We start from the raw sequence: 26747 nt of genomic DNA, 5'->3' as shown, positions 1-26747 counted from the left end.
CTTACCACCAGCCGAGTCAACTTCCTTTTTTGCTGACTCTTTAGCCAGAGTTTTTATATTTTGAGTGGCATCACGCAAGATCCTGGTTTCTTCGGCATTTCGTATTTATCTGACCGAGTCATGAATTCTGCCAAAGTAGTCAGCGGGTTCTTATCCAAAGAAGCCAGAAACGACTTGTCTCTCACGCCTCGCATGATTGAGTTAAGTGTCATTTCATCCGAGTGTTTTCGGACCTAGAGCGATTAAAAAGTTGAAGCGCTTGATATAATCTTTCAGTAATTCTCCATCCTTCTAAACTATTTTGTTTATATGCGTAGATAGCTTTAGTTTTTTCTTTCCACCGATAAAATTGGTAAGAAAGGCATCGTTGAACTCCGTGAGCGAGCTAATGGACTTTGGTTTCAACTATTTAAACCAAAGCCGAGCTACATCGGCTAAAGTTAGGGAGAAATTAAGCTCGGCACATAACGGCATCTGAGGCATTATGCAACTCCATTTATGTTCAAAAAGATTCGATATGCTCTGTTGGGTCGGTTTTGCCGCTAAAGAGCGTAATCTGAGGTAGATGAAATCGCTCTGGTAACCGAGCTTGCATGATTTTCTCTGTAAATGGAGATGCCTTTGCCTCGGGCCTCGTCTGACTTAAGTTTTAGTTTTGTCTCATATCAGCGATCTCTTCCTATACTTCCCTCTTGAAATCCTGAAGGTCAGCTTTTTAAGGTTCGTCACTCTTGGTCGTGCCCTCAATCAAAGGCCTGCTGTGCCTTCTCCGATCTATTTCGTGTCATAGATCGGTGGCAGGCAGCGGGGCGGTCATGGAATGAGCAGGTGTAGGATCGGGCAGACCCTAGTGCTGACTTTGCTAAGGGACAGATCGCGGAGCGACAGACTGAGGATCGGTGAATTGTTGCGGAGCATTTACCCGGGCACTGTCATATTGAGGCGGAACTTGCTAGCGATGGATCTGCTCCAGCATCTGCTTCATATAGTTCAAATAGATCCTGAGTTCTTGGACTTCTTTGTCTAACCAACCGTTCCCTCGGTTCCGTTGAATGTGCCTGGTCGAAATGGAGGTTGTTGGACGGGTGGCAAAACCTTGTTGGTTATTGGGCCGGTTCTGTGCCCCTTGGGCTCCATTCATACCCGGCGAACCTTCAGTTGCCGGTGGCCTAGTGACAGCGACCTCATTAGGCTCATTTTGAGTAGTTCTTCTTATTCTCGCCATTAAAACCTGTTTAAAGCTTTTCGATATAGCCTGAAAAATGACTTTTCGTATCGTTTCCCACAGACGGCGCCAATCTATTGGTGTAAAAAATTGATGTGTCCTCTTCCACCTTATCTCCTGCACAAGAAGGAAACAAAGAAGACCCTGGCTAGAGCCGGGGACCCTCCGATGCTTAAGTCAGTGATAGGGTCGTATGAGAAGGGTGTTTTTAGGAGAGTTTTCTGCGTGCCTTTCATCTTGCCGGTCTCATGCATTTATAGGAATGAGAGGGTCCTGTTGTGTAGAGATTCTTCTCCTAATATCTCGGAGATTCGGTATCAATATGTTTTTGGTCTCCATCTGATTTCGAGATCTTCAGGATTGAGGATCCTTTTACTAGATTTTCAAGACAATGTTTTCATTTACACCGTCTTTTCCTTGCTTGGCTCGGTTTCAACTGACTCTAATGATGAGTGAGTTTTGGCCGGCTTCAAGGATAAGCTCGTTTGCCCTCTGTCGGATGAAATGGAACCGATCTGTAATCGCAACTGTCTCTTAATCCGATAGCCGACTCTGTATCTGACCTAAATATGGGTCGGTTTTATGGTCGGTCGGGTGGCTTCTAAGCTTGGGCCTTAATCAGCCTCTTTGGATGTTGCTGCTTCATTGGCCGAGTCAACTTTATACATCTTATATACTTTGCCTTGTGGCTCATGACTTTACAAGTCTCGGTCGGAATTTATTTCCTGCAATCCAAGATAAGTCTCTCCTTTAGGTATTTAGTTTATTTGCCTCGTCGGACTTGTTGCCTCAAATTTCGGGCGGTGTTAGTAGAGTTGGTCCATTCCATATCCGAGTCTCTAAACTTGTTATATTTTTCCCCCAATAAGCTTTGTTGCATGCGTGCAGATGCACTCACGATCTATAACCGGTTAACTGTCTAGCCATATAAGTCGACGATCTGGGGTTAAAACTGAATCGTGTTGAACAAAACTTCCGTAAAACCTAACCACTAACGTGGATGAGGAATCCGGAACGGTGGATTGAGAACGTCCATCTACTCAGCCCTATAATTGGTGGCCGACAGGTGAAAAATCTGCACACTCAAACAATCCCAGCCATCTGATCAGTGGCCGTAATGCGGTTAAAGACAGAAAATAAAAAAATAAAAGAAAGAAAGAAAAGTAATTGGCATCCGTTGGAAGTATGGGGAAGCCACCGTTAGGGCTGTTTGGTAGGTAGGTAGTGCATCAAGGAGTGCACGGTTTTATACGGCGCCCATGAAAATACGCACGCTCTTTGGATCTTTTATGTTGTATACTTGATATCCACTCCGTCCATCAGGTGCAGTCCTTGATTCTAAGACTAAGGTTAAAAAAGTTCATCCATGTCAACAATTAAGGTGGATCACACCACAGGAAAAAGTGTGATTATGTGGGTTATCATCTGATGGACGAGTGGTTTTCACATAGACAAAATGGTGAGGCCCAAAGAGCTTGGATGTGCGTAAAACAGGTGTCAGACGGTTTAGATCGGCGTGTGATGGTGATGATCCACCGTCCCCTGCCATATGTACCATGAAACTCGGAAGATACGGAGTATGTCTTCTCAGCAGGATACCGACTCAGAGTCGTGGGCTCGTGATGACACGTGGACTGTAACCATCCATCTAGTCAGTCGTTTATTCGAATTTGGTAGTGACCCCTCCGCCCATTCATATTCCAGTTCATTATAGGGCGTAATACTGAATAATAAGGCAGATTGAAATCTAAGGTGGACCACACCACAAGAAACAGGGTGTTTGAAGATAGGCCATTAGAGACTTCTTAGGCCCACAAAAGTTTTGGATCAAGCTGATATTTGATTTTTCCCTTCGTAACCGTCTACGTGACATAATCAACCGGTTAGATGAAAAACAAACATTGCTAAGGTCCCGAAGAAGTTTTTAATAGTGGGCGTTCATTCATCACTTTTTGAAATAATTCTACTGATTATGGTCTACGTGAGATTCTAGTGAATTTTGAAATAATTCTTTAATGAGCCTGTGGAATGGATGGACGGAGTGGATAAAACACATGTATACCATGGTGGAGTCTGGATAATTTTGATTATTTGCTGTGGGTCGAAGCGTTGAATATTGGTAGAAGGGTACTCTTTACGTTATATCGGCGAAGGATATGGGCGTAAAATACGAGGCAAAAGATGCCGCGTTTAACGGACGCGGATGGCAATACAGCGGCAATGCCAAAAATGTATCCGCAGCCGTGTGACGCGCAGGACCTTACATCGTTCTGTATCGACTTCTAAGGCCTTAACAAGGCAACTCCGTGGGGCCCATCGTCAATTACACATTTTATCCACTCCGTCCATCCGTTTTACTAGTTAATTTTAGGCCGTCATCCCAAAAATAAAGCATATCCAAAGATCAAGCGGACCACACCACCGGAAACAAGCTGATATTTGATTTTTGGTGGTGTGGTCCACTCGATCAAGCTGATATTTGATTTTTCACTTCATCCATGCCTCTCTTTTATTTTTCTTTTTTTTATTTTTTATTTTTTTTATCTTACTAACAGGTTGGATGACAAATAAACACAACTAGAGGCCTTACAAAAGGTTTCAATGCTGGAAATCAATACTTCCACTGTCTCTTGTGGTAGGCTCTATTTGAGCCATGGATGTGCTTCAATTTTGCTTTCAACCCTTGAACTGTTCTGAAAAACGGATGGATTGCATTGATAAACCTAATGCATTTATGGTCAGTTCAATTGAGTTTACTTGGTATGATGAGGGCATTAACTCAGTGAGCAATCTGATTTCCTTAGGAAGGAACAATTCTGTGTCCAGGCTTTCGTCATGTATCAGCTGTTCATCTGTTCTCTCAGATCATTTTGAGGTATTTACATAGTAGCATCTAACAAATAAGTGAACCACACAAATAATAAGCCTGAGTTACATTAAATGTAAAAGTCAACTATGACGTGGTTCAATTAATTGTCCAATATAACTCATTTTTGTGCACATACCTTAAAATAATATGACAGGGACGGATACAAACGGCCGCATCCGTGTTTAACAACCGGTGAACAAAATAGACAAGCCGAACAAGGGTGGGCCTATCAATTCGCCACGATCTATGGACCATTAAATCCTACATGCCCCACATCATTCCTCTTACTTCAGTGGACCGCATATTAATAAGCACATAACGAATGGACCTCACAGGTGCTGATGTGGCACACGTAGAAGGGCTTCAGAGGATCCATGCGGCACGTGTGTTACCGTTCGTTCATGAGCATGACCCGAACATGAAAAAGCATCAAGATGCAACCCAACGGCACAAAAGTGGACATTCATAAGCTGTATCCTAACAAAAGCAACGCACGGCTCAAAAATCAAGCCAACCGATTCATTAAGTAAAGCACGTGTAGCAAAACATGGACACCTAGACAGAAGAACACGTGTGGTCCACATGATCAGTAGACCAGCATGATTTCTACATTAGACATGAAAATAATTAACAATCTCACTTTTTCCCATTAAATATGAACCTTTAACTATCGATTTGGTATCCATTTATTGGACGGTTAGATTTTCTGATGAGCGTGATTTCTGAGCTATTTTCCATCAATGTTGATATGCCCCACAATTTTGATGGCTTGGATTGCTATAAACGTGTGACGCGTGTAAGAATGAGTCTTGTCGGACATCTTTCGGTGACCACACCATCTGCAAAACCTAGGCAGCTGCCGAAAACAAACAACTCAATTATTAAAGTTGTGACAAAACGGAAATCTAATAGAAACTGTTGCCGAGATACACATCTTTACGCTTTCGTATATACAACTCAAGGAAGAAAAATTGGAGGAAATCAACGGCTGTGATATCTGGAGGCACTAATTTTTACATAAGAGCGCATGATCATATACACACACACACACACAAACAGCTAGTCGTGGGTCTAACTAGTTGGCATGTGGGGGCCACTATAGTACTCGTATGACATTTTGTCCATTGGGCAAGGTTGCTCCACAATAAAAATGAGATGCCCCGAATATCAGGACAATTCAACCATGAAAATATAATGATGTACATGACCGTGAAATTTTGAAGTGTTGTTTCCTGACTTTTTACAGTGTGCCTCACCTAAAGGTTGGATCAACTTACTTCTTGGAGCTCTTATTTTTGTGACGAGATAATCTAAATGGAGGGGAGGAGCAAGATGTTGTACAAACACCATGGTGGGTCCCACACGCCAGGTAGTTGGATGTACAATAGTTGTGTGTGAGCATTACTCTCACACACACAGAACACGTGTGTGTGTGTGTGTGTTTTTGCAGCCTCTACAACAAGACCTACGTAACGTAGAACTTTCATGAATTGGTCAAGAGTATGAACTCTAACTTCTTAATAGATTAGCCCTAAAATGAGGGTCACTTAGTGCTAAAGCCAATCATTTCTACAAACCTTGTGGACCACATCATAGGGAAAAGTTTATAGCCATTGATAAACATGAATGAATATATTTAATTTTTTCAATAATTTTGTAGCCATTGATAAATAGAAATGGATGAATATATCTTATTTTTAGATTAAGTGATCCTTGTGATAAGGCTAACTTATTTGATGGAATGAAATGTTAGAAGTTAGCAGCTCCCTCGACAGTAACTTCTAGTCCAGGAGATAGGTTATTATTATTATTATTATTATTATTATTTATTTATTTATTTTTACACACACTCGCCCATTCCACACATACGCACACTTTGGTGCACTTGCACTACAATATTTGCTCGAACCTATGGCTTCATATTGAAACTCCAGAAAGTCCATAAGGTGGGGTCCACCCAGCGTATATCTTCATCTCTTATTGGGATCATACATAAGTTACTTTAAAAAAATAAAAATAAAATTCATCTAATGGATGTAAGTGGTAAATGGGAGTGGTTTCAAGGAGCTGTACATTTGCACCGTTTGAGGATCAAGATCAAGGCTAATTAAGGTATAGTAGGGGTCGAACACATGGACCTTGCAATCTGCTCTAGTGTTCATTTCCATCAGGGGGGCCACTTTCTAATTATTAAAACCGTTAATGATTGAATCAAGCTGAAATTTATGTTTTCCCTTAGACCAGGTCTATGTGACCTTATGAACAGATTGGATGGCAAATAAAACATGACGTTGGGCCATAGGAAGATTTCAACTGTGGGCATTATTATCACCGCTAGCTGTTTCCTGTGGTGTGTTCAACTTGAGCCTTGGATCTGTATCATTTTTGGGCTTATAGCCTAAAATGATCTTAAAAGGTGGATGAACGGAACGGATAAAACCCATACATCACGGTAGGTCCCACGGAGCCCCAGCCTCGAACGAACTCCATCCAGCGGAGGCAGGATGCAATCCGCTTCCGCATACTCATAATCAGAATCCAGGCTGCTGTCAACGGCTATATATGCTACGTGCGCGCGTGTGTCGTTAGACATCATGCAGGAAAGGGAAGCGTATTAGGTGCAGCCCTTACTATGGGCCCACCTTTACACCTCCATCCGTTTTTCCTTGTCATTTTAGAGCAGGGCTACAAAAGCTTTGGACCAAGCTGATATTTTGTTTGCTTGTTTTGTTTTGTTTTTTATTTTATTTTTCTTTCCTTCAACCAGTTTTATGTAACTTCGTCAACGGAATGAATGTACAAAAAAAATATTTAGGAAACATTATAGTGGGGCGCCCTAGGAAGTTTTTTAACGGTAGATCGTTCAATCAACACTGTTTCCTGATGTATGGTCCACCTGGGAATTTTATCCGCTTCATTTCTAGGCTCATGCCCTAAAATGATCCGAAAAAAATAAAAATAAAAAATTGATGGATTGGATACGGAATAATGCATCAAAGTGGGCCCACCATGATGTATGTTCCTTATATCCACGCCGTTCATCCGTTTAGAAACCTCATTTTAAGGCATTAAATAAAAAACGATGAAGCAGATTCAAATCTTATGTGGAACATACCACAGAAACAGTATGGATTGAATCCCAATCATTAAAACTTTATAGGGGCCACCGGAATGTTTGTTTTCCATCCAATCTGTTGATAAGGTTACAAAGACCTAGATGAAGAGACCACACAAATATCAGCTTGATCCAAAACTTTTGTGTCTCACTAGAAGTTTTTAATGGTTGATCACTAATTTTTCCTGTACTATGGCCCACCTGAGATTTGGGTCTGCTTCATTTTTGGGATGGTACCCTAAAATGAACTATCAAAATGGATGAACGGTGTGGATGTAAGGCACATACATCACAGTGGCAGTGGATCCATCCAAACTGCGCCTGTTATGATCATTCAGCAAAGCACAGAACGCTGTCTTTTATAGGAGCAGCTGAAGCTTTGGTTTCAAGCAAGTCTCTATATCCCACTGCAAATCCTCTGCAAAAGAACAATGGCCGACGAAATCAAAATCAAAATTCCAGACGCGTACCTCGAGATTGAGCCTGCGCTTCCTCCACCGCCAGATGCGTACCTCGAGATCGAGCCTGCGCTTCCTCCACCGCCAGCAGGAGATATGGAAGAGAAGAAGAAAACCCAAAAGGCCGTGCGCAGAGCAGCAGCAACTACGGTGTTTCTTTCAGCCGCTGGGATTGTCGGGTATCTCTCCGGCGGACTTCGTACCTACACATACCCCGAATCTCTCTCCGTCATAACGCTTTTCGGAATTTTCTCATTTGGGTTGGCTACTCTTTTCATGTCCTTTCCATGAAGTGGGTTAGATGAAAGATCTAAAAAGAGGCTGAAGGATTCAAAGAGACGTCGTGTTGGTGCTTTTCATCCCGTAGGTATGCTCTTTATTTGGAGTGCTGTTATGATTTTCTCTTATTAGTATTAAATGTTTTTATCTGTTTTTTTGGTTATGGTTTGGATACAATATTTTGAAACATTATAAAACAAAAACAATATATGGATGTTTGTGTTTTAATTACTGGATTGGTTTTGGTTTGATGGCGCCGATGGCTGTGTTCTATCTGGGATTTTTGCAGCATAGAAAGAAGATCTTTTCCTGTAGAATTCACTGCAAAAATAGATCTAGACCTTTGAAATTTTGTGTCCCCAATTTCTGTCCTGATTATTTCAACTGTTATGAGGGAGCTTAATGTCGAAATCTATGCTGTATGACGAATTGCCATTAACGCCACCCATCTTCTTTAATCAAGAAAACCCAGTGCTAGTTCTTGGATAAAAAGCGGTTTGAAATCAAAGTTGACTATCCGACCCACAAACCGAACTTTCACGGCGTCAGAAGCACGCTGCTGGAACGTCCTTCCAGTGTAAGAACCGACGCTAATTCCTCCTGTAACGAGAGAGAGAGAGAGAGAGAGAGAGAGAGAGAGAGAGAATTCTATAAAAACCCGTCGGAATAGGCAGACAGAGATCACGCCAACCACGAGAGAGAGAAAAAGAGAAATCGGGTGCAATGAGTTGTGTAGTTTTGAGGGAGATAGAGATAGAAAGTTAGGGTTATAGTTAGGGTTAGGGTTTTGCATCTCAATTTATGTAGTTTTGAGGAAGATAGAGAATGAGAGTTAGGATTAGGGTTAGGGTTTTGCTTCCCGATCTATGTAGTTTTGAGGGAGGTAGAGAATGAGAATTAGGGTTTTTTCAAACCATAGCACCAAAAAGAAGGAGATCGATAATCGTTTTTTACTTCCAAAAACCAACGATAATCTGCAGAATTACCCAATATAATATACCTTCACCATTACAACATCCATCCAACTTCTTCATAATACAGGTATAGCCAAGATGAAGGGAGAAATCATACATCAACATGATTGAAATTTATTATTATTATTTTAACCTTATTTATATAAGATATATACACAAACACACTTATGTTCAAAATTTATGACACTCTCTATCCACACGTAATATGGGACACTTTTGAAAGTTGGAAGCCGTTCATCAGGTGTATCTTACCAATTAAATGGATCCTCTCATAAATGAAGCTGGTTCCATCATCAGATAGGCCGCATATACTTTTCAATTTGAGTGTTGGCTGAGTCCTCTTAATGCTATATATATTTTGTACATGTATTACCAACTGATTGGGCAAAATGACAGAGGAATTATCCAAGTAGTGGGTCCCATTTGATGAGTGGCTTGGATATTGCGATAGTATGCATGGTTGCACCACATTTGAAAATAATAACTACACAACACAGCCTCCATCTATTCAGCTCAAAAAACCTGTGGCATATAAGGGTAGATCTTACATGGAGGATCTGTGGGTGGGGTTTTCAGTGGGTCCACAAGAAGGGTTGAAGTATCGAGCCAAGAGCGGGGCTTCCACTTAAAATTAAAGCCGCTTATTATTCAGACCGGTCTTCTATTGTATACATCAGCCTAACTTCCTTATCATTCAATTTGATTATTGAGACCTATTTGCATGTCTATCAAAGTGAACTATATAACCAATGTCAATACATCAATCACTTCAAATATCAACTTTTCCTTCAATTTCATAGATCTCTTTCTTGTTTTGGAATTTTCCATGTCACGTTCCAACAATTAAAGGATTCAACTATTTAATGTCTTCATAAGCCCAAGCCACTGGTATTAGTTAGGATCTTGGTAAAGGCCTTACTCTATGTGTTCATATGCTCCAACTTCAGTCTTTAGATTTCGTCAACGCCAAAGCTTTCCCACTTAATTAATAAGATTACCTATTATATGCATGAATTATCTATCACAGGTATCAGCCGGACTCAACCATGGAAACCTCGATCCGAGTCAGCAAAAACAGATCCGACATCCGTTCCTATACAGAGGCCGCCATGCTTCCTTCCCCTCCACCGCCCAGCAGCCATAATATCATTGTGCCTAAATGGATGTCGGATAAGGGAAGAGTAGAGTTTGCCAACACCTTGATTGGAGAAGCGATGAGTTCAGTAATAAACTGCTAATCCATTCAAGACGCGATCAAAATCTCCAATTTCCGGGCCACCCAGGTCGAGGTATTCCTCTTATCTGAATATGCTTATGCTCTAAAATTTCTCACCAGGGAGGCGGTCACGGCATTTGCGCTTGACAAAATCCTCCAATGCAAGCTGGGCCTTGCCAATGTGAGACCGTGGGGACCAGCGATGGTGCTACCGGGCAGAGGAGCATGGATTCGCATTCACGACATCCCATTGCATGCTTGGTGTGAATAGACTATCGGCCAGATTGTGGAACATGTTAGGGAGATTTTAGAACTGGACCCTCTATCGCTGAATGGTCCAACAGATGGTATGCTAAGGCCAGGATCCTGCCCTTGCAGGACCAGAACTCGAGCCACATGATAAGCCTCATGGTGGATGGGAGGCCTTTTCAGATTTTAATTTTCTTCGAAGGGCCGCAGGCGACGGCAAAGAACTATGCTCCCCGACAGGAAGGGACGAAACAGTGGGTTATCAGATCATTTGGACAACCGATGGTGACTCAAGAAAGGCCAAGGGAGTCAGCCAATCCGGACCTTCACCCAAGGAATGGGGAAGAAGGACCACCTGTTGTTCGACCTAATTCCTCCCTAAACCATCCTCATCAGTGGGACCAGCAGTAGCAACCATATCAGGTCAATTATCAAGACACTATCTTCGCCTCAACTCGAAACCTCCCGGCTCAACCAAACCCCCTGATAGTGCCTGAGCCGACACGAGGCGATCAAGTTGCTACTACCACTGATGAGCAGGGGACCGCTCTCCAACCTCTCTGCTCAGGTGCAGCCTCTCAGTCCCCTCATCTCAGTCCGGACCCGGCTTCTTATCACAGTAACTAGCAACAGGAGGAATTGCAGAACCTGCCCAATCAGGCTTCCTCCTGCTGCCACTTCCTACCCCAAACCTCCCCTGCCTGTCACCAGAATTTGGCCACTCATGCTACCACTCCCTACCATCAGTCGTCTCAACCCTCCCCTGTCAACCCCCCTCAAATAGCTGACCCAATGTCTACGCCTTTCAAGCAGCCGAGACCTGACAACCTCCACCCTCCACCCTCACAGCTAACCACCAAACATCTCCCGCCCTTCATGCCCCTAGACCTCCCTAGAATTCCTATTGACAGAAATGTTTTGGTGGAATGGGAAGGTTGGTTATCAGGTGTTCAACAACTATTCCGGAAAGGATCACCCATGCAAAATCTTCATACTTGTCCTCTCAACCTGCCTGGCCCATAGCCTCATAACAGTGAAGAACATCAGATCCTCCTCACGAGGGAGAACCGCTCTGTGACGACCTTAGGTACAGCAGAGCTAATGGAACCAGTAACTGAATTCAACCTCCATGCCAACAGAGACTCTGGTCAGCCTCCTGATCGCGCAATCTCCCCTGACCTGTTCACGATTCGCAACATCAACCATCCACCTGCTGAGGTTGTCCAGCGCGTTGCTACATACGATGAAAGAGGAATATCTCTATGGGTAAATATTGAAGTTGGGGCAGATTCTGATGAGTGGGAACCACCTGATCCTGAAAGGAAAGCTGACAACAACACAATCATCCCAGTCATGGTTGCCAAAAGGAAAAGCAGGTCAGCTACATCTATGCTCCACAGGAAGAGTCAGAGGCTGAGAAGCATCCGCAGAAAGGCCGAGCATAAAGAATGAGTTTCTAATGTTTAGCATCCTTTCTTGGAATGTGAGAGGGGTAGGTAATGCCTAAACTACCCATCATCTGAAGCAATTGATCAAGAAGCATAAAGTTGCAATTCTCTTTTTTCAAGAACCCATGATCAGAGAGAACAAGAGGGACTCAGTGGTAGCTCCCTCCCGAAATACTGTAACTTCTTCCCACATGAAATATATCAGCTCAGCGTTTTTCCAAATAAATTTTTTATTTTTTTTTAAAGCAGGGGTTCAATTTCTATTAAATGGATGATGCCACTGAGGGCAGAATATGGATTCTTGCCAAGCCGAGCATTCATGTTCAAACAGTTTCTGCATCCAGACAATGCATCATGCTTATGGTTTCTAATGGTAATTCCCCCCCAGTGATGATATCGGCCATTTATGCAAGCTGTGATCGGGAATAAAGAAAGGAATTGTGGGAGGAGCTGAGATCGACCTCCAACCAAGCTCAAGGGCCGTGGCTGGCTTGTGGGGATTTTAACTCCATAGTCAGCATCGACGAAAGGCTGAGAGGAAGTCCTTCTTTCACTCTGGCAATGAGGGAGTTTCTTGATTCTATAAACGACTCTTGCTTGATTAACACGGGATTTTCTGGTTCTACATTCACTTGGTGCAACAATAGGTCAGGCGGGGGTCGTAGTGGGCCAGATTGGATAGGATGCTTGTCAATGCAAATTGGGTGAGCTCCCTTCCTAAGTTCAAAGTCAGACACCTTACGCGGGCCTATTCAGCTCACTCTCCTATGCTCATGTGCTTCACAGATGCTTTTACGGATTTTCTGCGACCCTTAAGATTCCAGCGCATGTGGACTACTCACGATGACTTCAATAGGGGTCGTCAAGGAAGTAGCCTGGGAGATTGACGTTGCTGCAGCCCTTATGTTCAAAGTTCTGATCAAGATGAAGCACCTAAAAAGGATTCTTAAGGAGTGAAACAAATCCACGTTTGAAGATGCCCACAGTAACATGCAAAAGGCCGAGGATGAGATAGTGAGAGCCGAAAGTTCCCTCTAATCCTCTATAACATATGATGGTATAACAAGGTTGAACTCAGCTAAGGCGAGCCTCAAACTGGCCCAACTTCAACAGGAACTGTTTTGGAAACAAAAATCTAGGATAAAGTGGCTTAAAGAGGGGGATAGAAACACGAAGTTCTTTTATGACTCGATGATGGACAATCGTAGGAGATTAGCTATCGACAGAATTAAAACGTCGGCTGGTGAAATTTTGGAGAAAAGCGAAGACATAGGCAGGGTGGCAGTGGACTTCTTCTTGGAGTTATTTTCAGCACAAGGGAGGTTGAAAAATGATCATATCCTGTCATGTATCCCGGCGTTAGTTACTCAACAAATGAATGCCGACTTGATGACTATAGTCACGATTGAAGAAGTAAAGGCTGCGGCGTTTTCTATTCCGATCGACAGCGCCCCGAGCCCGGATGGGTTTGACAGTGCTTTTTTTCTCCTCTTATTGAAACGTCATAGAAGCTGATATTTTTGAGGCAACGAAGGACTTTTTCTCAGGTGGGCCCCTTCCCAGATCATTCCAATGCACCCATATTTGCCTCATCCCAAAGAAGAGGAACCCGGAATCCATAACTGACTATCGGCCTATGAGCCTGTGTAACGACATCATGAAGATCTTTTCCAAGATTTTGGCTTCTCGTCTAGCATCTATCATTTCAGACAAGCAAGGGGCATTTATTAAAGGTTGATCCATTGTGGAAAACATTTCTATTGCTAGGAAAATGACCCACGATTTAGATCGAAAGGTATTTGGTGGCAATATGATTGTCAAGTTAGACATGGAGAAAGCTTATGACCAGGTTGAGTGGTCGTTCCTCGCTCAGGTGCTAAAGAAATTTGGTTTTGACTAAAGGTGGATTCTCCAAGCTCAGTGGTATTGGATGGGCACTTGGTTCTCGATTCTTATAAATGACAGATCCTTTAGTTTTTTTCCCTCGTCAAGAGGCTTAAGATAAGGAGATCCCTTATCCCCATTGCTTTTCATCCTTACAGCGGAGGTCCTCGGCAGGGGTATCCAAAACCTCTTCCTGTTTGGAGCTTGCCAACCCTTCAAGCTCCCCCAGAACTGCCCTATGTTAACATATTTATTTTTTGCAGATGATACTATCCTGTTTATGAATGGCAGGCTTCGGACGATGCATGCCCTTCTAAGGTTCATAACGGCTTATGAACAAGCATCTGGCTAGAAAGTTAATATCAACAAGACATCTTTCATCCCCCCTAAGAAAGTGACTCAAGCCAAAGCTCGTAAAATTAGAAATGAGACGAGGTTCAAGTAGGCATTCCTTCTGTGCACATACCTGGGTGTCCCTCTGATGAAAGGTAAAATCTGATCTGCTTCCTTGCTCCCGCTGGTTCAGAAGATTTTGGGCAGGATTCAAGGTTAGAAAGCTAGGATCCTCAACCCGGCCGCCAGAATGGTTCTCATTAAACATGTGCTATCTAGCATTCCCATCCATGTTATGTCAGCGGTGAATATCCCAAAAGCAATATGCAAGCTGCTCGAATCAAGCCTATCAAACTCTTTTTGGGGGAATGCAAAGGGAAAGAAGAAGAAGCATTGGGTTAGATGGTCTGAGCTTTGTTTTCCTCTGCAAGAGGGGGGCCTGGGATTTAGAAGCATGGAGGACATCATGTGTGCCTTCAGGACTGAAATGAGTAGAAGTTTTTTGAAAGGGAGATCCCTATGGGCTCGTTTCAGGTCAACCAAATACATTCGTAAACTCATCAGCTCCAGAGGTTTGCATTCAGCAGGCAATTCAACTATCTAGAAAGACATGTTGAAGACTCTCCCTTTCGCCACCTTGTATTCCAAATGGCATCTGGGGGAGGGCAAGGTCAATTTCTGGTCGTAGAATTGGCTTGGGGACGGCTTCCTTGCAGGCATTGTGGAGGGCCCCATCCCGACTCACCTTAGAGAAGCCTCGGTTAGGGATTTCTTCTCCCTGCTAGCCAGATTCAATCTGAATAATATCAGCCATATCCTGCCTGCTCCAGTTGTTCAGAGCCTGAGGGACAACCTTGTCCTGCTGTCTAGTAAGGAGGACACGCTGGCGTGGGACCTCAATGCAAGCGACAAATTCTTAGTGAGCTCAGCGTGGCATGGAATCCGGCAACATCGCTAGAAACATTGGTAGTCTATGTGGGTGTAGAATAAGTTTCTTCCTCCCAAAATCAGCTTGTTCATCTAGAAAATAATGCACAATGTCGTCCTAGTGGATGCGACTGTCAGAAAGTCAGGTGTGCATCTCGCATCGAGGTGTGAATGCTGCTGCTGCGAACCTGACTCCAGCACGGGCATCAGTCACTCGACGTCATCTATTGCTCTAAACCCCCTTCTCGTCCCTCAACAGGGTGGGTGGAGATCACCCCATTCTTAGCAACTGACTTCAGTTCAGGTCAGTCCGGGCGGTCAGGCCATTCCCAGCGTTGAAGTGCATGCGCATCAAACGTCATTGAGCTCTCCTCCACAGCGACAAGCCCCTGCTTCTCTGCTGCAACAAGCCCCTGCTTCTCTACACTTTGCTCTTGCTTCGGTCTTCTCGGCAACAGACGTCAATCCTAACGCCAGTCTCCCTGCTTTCCAAGAGGAGAATTTGGACCATCTATTCTACTTCGGGTCCACAGCCATTGCAATCTGGGCCCATTTCCATCCGATCTTCGATGTTCCCCTCATCCTCTCTCACACCATTCATCAGCGCATCAGGTTCTGGGCCTCAAGGGCTTCCTTCTCGCCTTGCCTGAAGCATCTTCTTGGTATGACTCTCGCACTAATTTGCTGGGAATTATGGCTCAGCCGGAACACCTCCTGCTTCGAAGGTATCAGAATGTTAGGTCGTCGGATTACCGCCAGAGTCTCCTCGTGGCTTCAGGAATTGGGCAGTCCTCTGTCAACCAATGTCTCTTCCTCCCTCTTTGTTCCTCTGACTCGAAATCCCTTCTTCATGGTCTGGTTCAGCCGTGTCGTTTGCTCCACCTCAGCTAGTACTCTGGAGAAGACCTTGCTCGAGGTGGGTTAAATTGAACGTTGACGGCTCGTCTCGAGGGAACCCAGGCGAGAGTGGTGGTGGGGGGCTCTGCAGGGACTCTCAGGGCCGTTTTATCTTTACGTTTCATAGATACTGTGGAAATGCAATGAACACGATTGTGGAGGCTCAGGCAATGCTTGATGTGGCATCATTCTTTGCAGTAAATTGGGCTTCTCCAACGTTGAAGTAGAATCTGATTCGAAGATAGTTGTGGACGCTACTATTGCCCCTTTTGGGCATTGCCCTTGGAATATATGGTACAGGATGGGAGCTATCCACCAGTTTAGCTGATCCCTTAACATCACATTCAGCCACATATTCTGCGAGGGAAACACTATGGTGGATGCACTTACAAGAGCGACTAGTGAAGGCTGCTCTAACTCCTTCTTTCGACTTTGTTCGGACCTGCCAAGGCATATCAGGGGCTCTCTAGTACTTGATAAGGCAGGTTTGGGGAATCTCAAAGCTTGATTTTGTCAGTCCTCATTTGGAGTGTTCTGTCTCTGTCAGTTGTTTGTCCAATGTGTAGTCTAGTATATGATAGGTGGGCTCCGTTGCTTTTTGTTGGAGCTTGCTCGAAGGCTTGTATAGCTCCTTTTTGACATTCAATTAAAAAAAAGGTTTTTGCAAAATAAAAATAAAAATGATATGCTAAAAAAAAGAAAGAATTGATCCACTTACTTTGTGCTTATGTTAATCAAATTGGATTGCCTACACAAACTCTTTTATGTCACCCCATTTGAAGCCATTAGAAGATGATGTAGAATTAATAATTACCCCAACAATCACCCTCTCTGGTACTAAAATTGTGTAACCCACTTATCATATCAATGAAATCTTGACACCCAAATTTAAAAAAGAAAAATAAATAAATAAATAAATAAGAAGGGACAGGAGTACACCCGCAAGAATTTTAGAGTAGAAAGTGAGTGAACTATATTAATATCAAACTTCCCAATACATAAAAATAAAAATAAAAATAAAAAAATTTTAAAAAAAAAAAAACTTACACTTAAAAAAGAAATGTTAAGATGACTAACTCTTGCACCATCCCCTTTTTGTAATAGACTCTACAGAATTTCTAATGAGAATTTTTTTAACTAAGAGATTGACTCCAAATCAATTGTGGTTGACTTCAAATCTAGCCAATCGATTTAGAATGATAAAAGCTTTATAATAATAAAACACATATAGAAAATAATCTTAACTAAATCTCTAAATTAACCCCTCGTATCTTCAATCCCATTTTAAAATCAACCTCCATATTTTTCATAAATAGTAAATTGCAAATCATGATTTAGTCTCTAAAATCTATAAATAAACAGGAAAAAAAAAATAGAACATATTGGCCCCTTCCGTGGATGGCCTATGTCATTGTTGGGCTCTATAGTAGGCCTAGGTGGGCTTAAGTTGGTTGTGGGCCTAAGTTGGCCATGGGCCTACATCACTTCAACTTGGATTTTGAGCTGTCCAGGTTGGGCATGATGAGCCAGCCCTACTAAAAAATTCTAATTTTGTGTAGCCTATGTTTGACCTATTCACAGCCCTATCATACACCATCTTCCAAGCTCTAACCCACACCTCCCTCTCTCTCTCTCTCTCTCTCTCTCTCTCTCTCTCTCTCTCTCTCTCTCTCTCTCTCTCAAGCACTCGAGCTGGCTGAAAATTGTGGGCTAGGCTTGGACAGATATTGGCACAGCTCGGCCAACTTGACACTCTATCCGTGGGTGACATGGGTAGTTTGATGGTGTGTGGGTTTGGATTTGGTTTGTTTTTCAGAATGCCCGACTGCCCCCTTTAGTTGTTCCTTAAGAGTGCACCCATAGGAATTTTAGAGTAGAAAATGAGAGAACATATTAATATCAAACTTATCTCATAATACATAAGAAAAGCTTACACTTAAAAAAGAAATGTTAGAATGACTAACTCCCACACCATCCACTTTTTTAATAGAATTTGTGTGAATTTCTAATGAGAATTTTTTTCAACTAAGAGATTGACTCCAAATCAATTGTAGTTGACTTTGAATCTACCTAATCCATTTATAATGATAAAAGCATAATAATAATAAAACACATATAGAAAATAATCTTAACTATATCTCTAAATTAATCCCTCCTATCTTCAATCTCATTTTTAAATCAACCTTCGTGTCTTTCAAAAATAGTAAATTGCAAATCATGATTTAGACTCCAAAATCTATAAATAAACAGAAAAAATAAAATAAAATTTTACACATGTTAGCCCCTTCAGTGGACTATGGGCCTATGTCATTGTTGGGCTCTATAATAGGCTAGTGGGCTTAAGTTGGTTTTGGGCCTAAGTGGGCCATGGGCCTACATCACTTCAACTTGGATTTTGAACTGTTGTGGCTGGGCATGATGAGCCGACCCTATTGATCACAGCCCCACCACACTCCATCTTCCAAGCTCTAACCCACACCCCCATCTCTCTCTCTCTCTCTCTCTCTCTCTCTCTCTCTCAAGCACTCGAGCTTGGGCTTAGGCTAGGGCTAGCATAAAAATCTCAGGCTAAACTAGTTTGGCCTATCACAGGCCTGGGCCAAACTCAGTCATATGCTGAAAATTGTGGCCTAGGCTTGGACAGAGCTTGGCATAGCCCGGCCAACTTGACACTCTATCTGTAGGTGACATGGGTAGTTTGATGGTGTGTGGGTTTGGATTTGGTTTGTTCTTTGGAATGCCCAACTGCCCCCTTTAGCTGTTCCTTAAGAGTACACCCACAAGAATTTTAGAGTAGAAAATGAGAGAACTATATTAATATCAAACTTCTCTCACAATACATAAGAAAAGCTTACACTTAAAAAAGAAATGTTAGAATGACTAACTCATGCACCATCCACTTTTTTAATAGACTTTGCCAGAATTTCTAATGAGAATTTTTTCAACTAAGAGATTGATTCCAAATCAATTGTAGTTGACTTCAAATAAAGCTAATCCATTTAGAATGATAAAAGCTTAATAATAATAAAACACATATAGAAAATAATCTTAACTACATCTCTAAATTAACCCCTCATTTTAAATCAACCTCCATGTCTTTCACAAATAGTAAATTGCAGATCATTATTTAGTCTCCAAAATCTATAAATAAATAGGAAAAAAGTTAACACATGTTGGCCCCTTCAGTGGACTATGGGCCTATGTCATTATTAGGCTCTATAGTAGGCCCAGGTGGGCTAAAGTTGGTTGTGGGCCTACATCACTTCAACTTGGATTTTGAACTGTCCAGTCAGGGCATGATGAGCCAAACCTATTCAAAATTTCTAATTTTGCGCAGCCTATGTTTGACCTATTCACAGCCCTACCACACTCCATGTTCTATACTATAACCCACACCCCCAACACTCTCTCTCTCTCTCTCTCTCTCTCTCTCAAGCACTCAAGCTTGGGCTTGGGCTAAGGCTAGCATAAAAACCTCAGGATATGCTAGTTTGGCCTGTCATAGGCTGGGCCAAACTCAGTCCTATGCTGAAAATTGCGGGCTAGGCTTGGACAGAGCTTGGCACAGCCTGGCCGACTTGACACTCTATCTGTGGGTGACATGGATAGTTTGATGGTGTGTGGGTTTGGATTTAGTTTGTTCTTTCGAATGCCTGACTATCCCCTTTAGTTGTTCCTTGAGAGAAAAAGTTTGATACTTCAGTAGAGTGTAATGTACGCATGTAGCCTATAAGTAATTCAAAATTTTAAATTAAATAGTTCAATTTATAGCTCCTTGTTTAGATGTGTCAAGGACCACAAGTCAATTATCCTACCCTTAGATTGCAGACATTTATTGTATGGTCAAAAATCAAAATTATCAAATGGTCCTATTTCAACAAACAAGTCATGTCCACCATGCATGGGATTGTTCAGAAAATCTTGTCTAGGACAGTCGCTTAAAAAAGGTAGAATCCACACCTATATGAAACATGGAGTTTCTGGGTGCCTAAATACCCAGCAACATACTGTTATAAGTATCAAATATTTGTTGAAACGTCCAAACCAAATGGACGGTTCAGATGCTACAGTTTTCATGGCATTTGAAACAGCCACACGTTGTGGTTATTGGAATTTCCACATTTTGCACGTGTTGTGGCTGGTGGATTTCCAAACGTTTGAAACTGATGATTAAATGTAGTTAATGGTATAGAATGAGGGCATATTAGGTATTTCACATTAGGTGCAAAAGCCTATAAAAGGCACATTGTGTATAGCCGATTACAGTAAGTGTGTGCAGCAACAGTGCAGCAAGTGAAAAGCAAGAAAAAAATAATTAAATAAAAAAGGTTTTTATTTTTATAGCTTTGTGGTGTGTATGGTTCCAAGGCTTTGTAAGGCCAACAAATTAGTATCAGAGCAAGACGATCCTGTGGACCAGGTATCATTTGAAGGTTCAAATCGTGTGATCAAGGTGTTGCCACTGCTACGCCAAGAAAAAGGCGTTGTTGATCCGTAGTGTGAAAAAGTGATGGCGTCCATTTAGCCGCAGATTCCAAAGTTATCTAAGGATAACTATGAAAACTGGTGCATCCAGATGAAGGCTTTGTTCGGATCCCAAGATCTATGGGATATCGTCAGTGATGGGTATGTAGAACCCACAACGGAAGAAGAAGCTCTCTACACCGCTGATCAAAGGGCGGTCCTCAAAGATCAAAGAAAGAAGGACAAGAAGGCTCTATTTCTTGTCTATCAAGGGTTGGATGAGTCAACCTTTGAACAGATCGCTGAAGCGACAATATGCAAACAACCATAAGAGATTCTTAGCACAATATTCAAAGGAGTTGATCGTGTGAAGAAGGTTCATCTCTAAACTTTTAGAGCTGAATTTGAGACCTCACACATGAAGGAAGGTGAGACCATTTTTGATTTTTTTTTTTTTTTTTAAGGTTACTTGTTGTTGTTAACAACTTGAAAAGAAATGGTGAAAAGATCGAAGATGTACAGGTTGTTGAAAAAGTACTTCGATTCCTCACAACCAAATTTGAACATGTAGTTGTTGCCATAGAAGAATCAAAAGACTTAGAAAATCTGTCCATTGAAGAATTGATGGGCTTGTTGCAAGTACATGAGCAACGAATGCAAAAGAATGCGGGTTCAATGCTTGAACATGCCTTAGAGTCTAAGTTGACTCTAAATGAACAAAAGAATGGTCATACACAACGAGGGGGCCGTGGCACTAGCAATCATGTAAGAGGCAGAGGGCGTGGATATTATCCAAGCCAATCACAAAATCACTAAAAGATTACCAATTTTTGTGGAAGAGGAAATGGCAGAGGTCGATCCATACGTGGACGTGGAAATGCAAAAAATATTCAATGTTACAATTGTAACAAGTTCGGTCATTATGCTTCAGACTGCTGGAGCAAACCAGTAGATCAAGATGAGCATTCTAATTATGCAGAAGCATCAAATCATGAAAAAGAAGACTCCACACTTCTTCTTGCACAAGAAGAAGCATATGATCAACATGACGTGTGGTATCTCGACTCTGGTGCGAGTAACCACATGTGTGGAAAGAAGGAGTTGTTTGTGGAACTGGCAGAAGATGCTCGTGGCAATGTAAGTCTAGGAGACTCATCAAAAGTTAACATCTATCAGAAGAATGGTGTACTGAATTTTATCTTCAATGTGTATTACTTACCAAACATGAAAAGTAACATCCTCAGTATCAGCCAACTCCTTGAGAAGGGGTATGACATACATATGGAAAACCATTCTCTCTCTATAAGAGATGCACATGGGAGACTTGTGGCTCAAGTCCATATGGCAAATAATCATATGTTTCCGCTCCATATTAACACAAAGGCTGAGAAGTGTCTCTATGGACTCGTGAAGAATGATTCATGGAAATGAAAAACTTCGCTTTAGGCATTTCTATTTCAGTGGCCTTAAACTCTTATCCTCATCAAGTATGGTGCATGGCTTGCCGGCTATTAAAGCTCTAGAACATGTGTGTGAGGCGTGCACACTCGGCAAGCAACAAAGGAACTCCTTTCCGAGTGGAGTATCTCGAAGAGCAAGAGAACCATTGCAGTTGGTTCACACTGACATCTGTGGACCATTGGAGCCAATCTCTCTTAGAAGTAATAAATATTTTATTACCTTCATTGACGATTTTAGTAGAAAATTGTTGGTGTATGTAATCAAAGAAAAGTCTGCTATTTTTATTATTTTAAAAAAATTTTAAGGCCCTTGTTGAAAAAGAAAGTGGTCTTAAAATCAAAACTTTTAGATCTGACAGAGGTGGAGAGTACACTTCAAATGCCTTTCGAGAGTATTGCAGGGAACAAGGCATTAAGCAACAACACACTGTAGCCTACACGCTACAGCAGAATGACATTGCGAAATGAAAGAACCGCACCATCCTTGACATGACAAGAACCATTCTCAAAGAAAAAGGTCTGCCAAAGAACTTCTGGGCAGAGGTAATTGCATTTACTTGCTCAATCGGTGTCCAACCAAGAGCGTAAGAAACATGACACCACAGGAGGCATGAATTGGCTACAAACCGAGCGTGGCGCACTTAAGGATCTTTGGGTTTGTCGCCTATGCTCAAGTTCCAGAAGCGAGAAGGAAAAAGCTTAATGATCATGGTGAGAAGTGCATCTTCATCGGCTACAGTGAAGTATCGAAGGCGTACAAGCTCTACAACCCACTAACCAATAAAGTGGTGGTGAGTAGAGATGTAGTATTCTGCGAGAAAGATGCCTGAAAATGGAACGAGGAAGATTCAGCCAAAGAAAATCAAGTCACGGTTGAAGAACATGAAGAAGAGAAACATGAGAACCAGGAGCAGACACCTGCAACACCCTCTTCCGTCGAAACGTCTGCACGCAGAAGTCCAGCGATACATTCCATTTCCTCTAGAAGTATTTCATCAAATTAAAATTCAACCAGCACGTCATCATCCAGTTCTCCTTCACCCTTGACTCCTATCAAAATGAGGAGCATAAACGATATCTACGCCGAAACTGAGGAAGTAAAATTGTTTTGCTTGTATGTGGACCACGAGCCTCTTACATTTGAGGAGGCCGTAGAAGAAGAATGCTGGAGGACAGCTATGAAAGAGGAGATCCAGGCCATTGAGAAGAACAATACATGGGATCTAACTTTACTTCCTCAAGGTCAAAGAACTATTGGCGTCAAATGGGTGTACAAGATCAAGCGAAATGCTGATGGTGAAATATATCGCTACAAGGCAAGGCTCGTAGCAAAGGGTTACAAACAGAAATATGGGGTGGATTATGAAGAAGTCTTCGCTCATGTTGCTCGCCTTGACACTGTAAAGATGATTATCTCCCTTACAGCCCATCATAATTGGATGATCTACCAACTAGATGTGAAATCTGCATTCCTGAATGGAATTCTAGAAGAAGAGGTCTATGTTGACCAGCCTGAAGGTTTTGTTGTTCAAGGGGAGGAACACAAAGTGTATTGACTAAAGAAACCCTTTATGGGTTGAAGTAGGCTCCTTGTGCCTGGAATGCACGCATTAACAACTATCTTCAAGAGAACGGCTTCACCCAATGTCCATATGAGCATGCAGTCTATATCAAGAAAAATCCTCATGGCAACATCCTCATAGCATGCCTATATGTTGATGATCTATTGTTCACAGGAAACAGCTAAGCGATGTTTGAAGAATTCAAGCATGCTATGTTCAATGAATTCGAGATGACTGATGGTGGATTGATGTCCTTTTTCTTGGGCATCGAAGTAAAACAATAAGTCGGCAGCATTTATATATCACAGAAAAAGTATGCCAAGGAGTTGCTTAAAAAGTTCAAGATGGCAGACTGTAATGCCGTGAACACGCCTATAACAACGGGCCTGAAGCTGACAAAAGAAGGAGAAGGAAGAAGCGTGGACTCAACTTTGTTCAAGAGTTTGATTGGAAGCCTAAGGGATCTCACAATCACAAGGCCAGATATCGTATACAGTGTTGGACTTCTAAGCAAGTACATGGAAGCGCCAAAAGAATCACACTAGCTAGCTGCAAAAAGAATCCTCCTGTACGTCAAAGGAACAATGGAATTTGGTCTTTTCTATCCGTACGAAGATAAAGCAATACTATATGGATACTCAGACAGTGATTGGGGAGGTGACCAAGATGAAAGGAAAAGCACCACAGGATATGTTTTCTATCTTGAATCGACTGCTTTCACATGAAATTCAAAGAAGCAAAATGTGATTGCTTTGTCCACATGTGAAGCAGAGTACGTGGCAGCATCGTCCACAGTTTATGAAGCAATATGGTTGAAGAACATGCTAAAAGAGCTAAAACATCCACAGGGGGAAGCCACCATTATATATGTGGATAACAAGTCGACAATCGAACTTGCCAAAAATCCGATGCAGCATGGAAGGAGCAAGCACATTGATATTAGGTATCACTTCTTAAGAGATCAAGTAAAGCAGAAAATGGTGAAATTGGAGTACTATCACACCACTAAATAGGTCGCAGACATATTCACCAAGGCATTACTAACTGATACTTTTAGACGACTAAGATCGATACTTAGAATGAAGCCTGTTTTGGTTTGAAGGGAAGTGTTGAAACGTCCAAACCAAATGTACGGTTCAGATGCTACAGTTTTTATGGCATTTGAAATAGCCACACGTTGTGGTTATTGGAATTTTCACATTTTGCACGTGTTGTGGCTGGTGGATTTCCAAACGTTTGAAACTGATGGATTAAATGTACTTAATGGTATTTAATGAGGGCATATTAGGTATTTCACATTAGGTGCAAAACTTTATAAAAGGCACATTGTGTAGCCGATTACAGTAAGTGTGTGCAGCAACAGTGCAGCTAGTGAAAAGCAAGAAAAAAATAATTACATAAAAAAGGTTTTTATTTTTATAGCTTTGTGGTGTGTACGGTTCTAAGGCTTTGTAAAGCCAACAATAATTCCCATGTTGGAAGTAGCGCTCTCAACAGGCCGAGCGTAGGTTGGCTTTGGCCCGGATTTTGAACTGTTCGGATGGAGCCTGAGGGGCCCATCCTATTTTAAACTTTGATTTTGCGTGGCATGAGACCAGCCATTGACAGCCCTAGGAAAGGGGGCGTGAATTCATGATTATAGAAATCACAGGTCTAGTCCGCATGCGGGACCCACTTCGTGTCCCTAAATTCCAAAACCCACCCTAAGTGGAAAATGGGGATGTGGATTGTGCCGTAATGGTGTTGGGACATGGCAAGATTTAAATAGGCAATGCGCCGCTGCAAGAGATGTGAATGGCCCGGTGCCGTGATAGTGAGGAGCATGGTGTGGATGCTCTTTGGGGCCCACCATTATGTATATGTTTTATCTACACCGTCCATCAATTTTGCGGATCATTTTTAGGCTCATGAGCCCAAAAATGAAGCATATCCAAAGCTCGAGTAGATCACACCATAGAAAAGAGTGGTGATTGAACGCCTGCCGTTAAAAACTTCTTGGGAGCCACAAAAGTTTAGGATCAAGATGATATTTTTGTTTTCCCATTGTCCAAATCCACGTGACCATACAAACAGGTTGAATGGCTAATAAACATTAGCCTTAGGAGGGTTTTAATGGTGGGTGTTATTATCCTTACTGTCGCCTTTGGTGTGGTCCACCTGAGCTTTGGATATGCTTTAATTTTTTAGTTCATCCACTTGAGCTGCCAAAATGCATGAATGGCCTAGATGAAATACATATATCATGGTGAGCCGGCCCCATAGGATATCAACCCTACTCTACAGCTAGGTGAACTCCTCACTACAAAATCCGCATTCCAACCTAACAGTTTTCTAACATGCTTTACATGGGATAATACCCTAAAATTATTTTGAAAAACGGATGGACGGCGTGGATGCAGAATCCATACATCAAGGTGGGCCCCACACTAAGGACCGAACCGTCTTGGGTGAGTCCAGGGTCTCACCTGATCCGCTCCCCTGCGTGGCCACCCAGCCAATGCCATGTGGCCTAATGAAATCTCACCACGTCAGTCTAGACTGAACTTCCAGTTTTACCGGCCTCTATTCGACCGATTAGACGCGGATTTCCTCCTCTGGGATGCTAGGTGGGTTCCACCGTAATGTTTGTGAGAGATCCACACCGTCCATCCGTTTTTATAGATCATTTTAGGACACGTGACCAAAATTGAGGTGGATCAAAAACTCAAGTGGGCCGCACAAGATGAAACAGTGAGGATTTAGTGGCCACCGTTTGAGACATTCTTACGGCTACGAAATTTCATATCAGGCTAAGTCTTTGGTGTTTCCACTTCATCCCAGTGCGAATAACCTTATAAACGGTTTGGATGGCATATAAACATCAACGTAGATCCCATTAAGTTTTCAAACGGTTTGGATGGCCGTTTGAGTTTTGTATCCACCTCATTTTTGGTCAAGTGTCCTAAAATGATCTGAAAAAACGGATGGACAGTGTGGATTTCTCACAAACATCAAGGTGGGCCCCACCTAGCATCCCAGCCCAGGAACTTCCTCTCCTTACCGAATACCCTTCCTCCAAAATCATAGATTGTGTTTACAAAACACTTACCGAAGGGAGCGCCACATTGAAAATGTCCTAATGAGCTAGCTTCATGTCTTTGATTTCTCCTGCAGGCGCCATGGAGACCGACACATCTACGTGATCATCTGGAACGTTGATTACACAATGGCCCACTGTAATCTCAGCCACTGTTTTTGTTGGAGGGAAACGGCCATGGGATAGATAGGATTATAGAGAAGAGGTTATGTGGTGTGAGGTGAGGAAGAATACGGTCTTTGTTTTATGAGACAGCAGATTAGGTGAGACCCCGACCTCACCCCAGACGTTGCAGCTCTTACCATGGGGCC

The 26747-nt window shown here is 42.4% G+C and overlaps 1 long non-coding RNA gene across 1 annotated transcript; it reads right to left on the bottom strand.

Annotated features, from left to right (window-relative positions):
* Window positions 1-7216: 7216 nt before the first annotated feature.
* On the bottom strand, window positions 7217-26641 carry LOC131220812 (uncharacterized). The gene is made up of 3 exons (XR_009158831.1): window positions 26449-26641; window positions 7722-7870; window positions 7217-7679 (listed from the first exon to the last, which is right to left on the bottom strand). It is a non-coding gene; the product is annotated as an uncharacterized LOC131220812 (long non-coding RNA).
* Between the last annotated feature and the right edge of the window lie 106 nt (window positions 26642-26747).

Source organism: Magnolia sinica, chromosome 12, assembly GCF_029962835.1.
Source record: "Magnolia sinica isolate HGM2019 chromosome 12, MsV1, whole genome shotgun sequence".
Taxonomy (NCBI): Eukaryota; Viridiplantae; Streptophyta; class Magnoliopsida; order Magnoliales; family Magnoliaceae; genus Magnolia; species Magnolia sinica.
The sequence above is the reverse complement of the archived record's forward strand: the minus strand, read 5'-3'. Positions and strand labels throughout refer to the sequence as shown.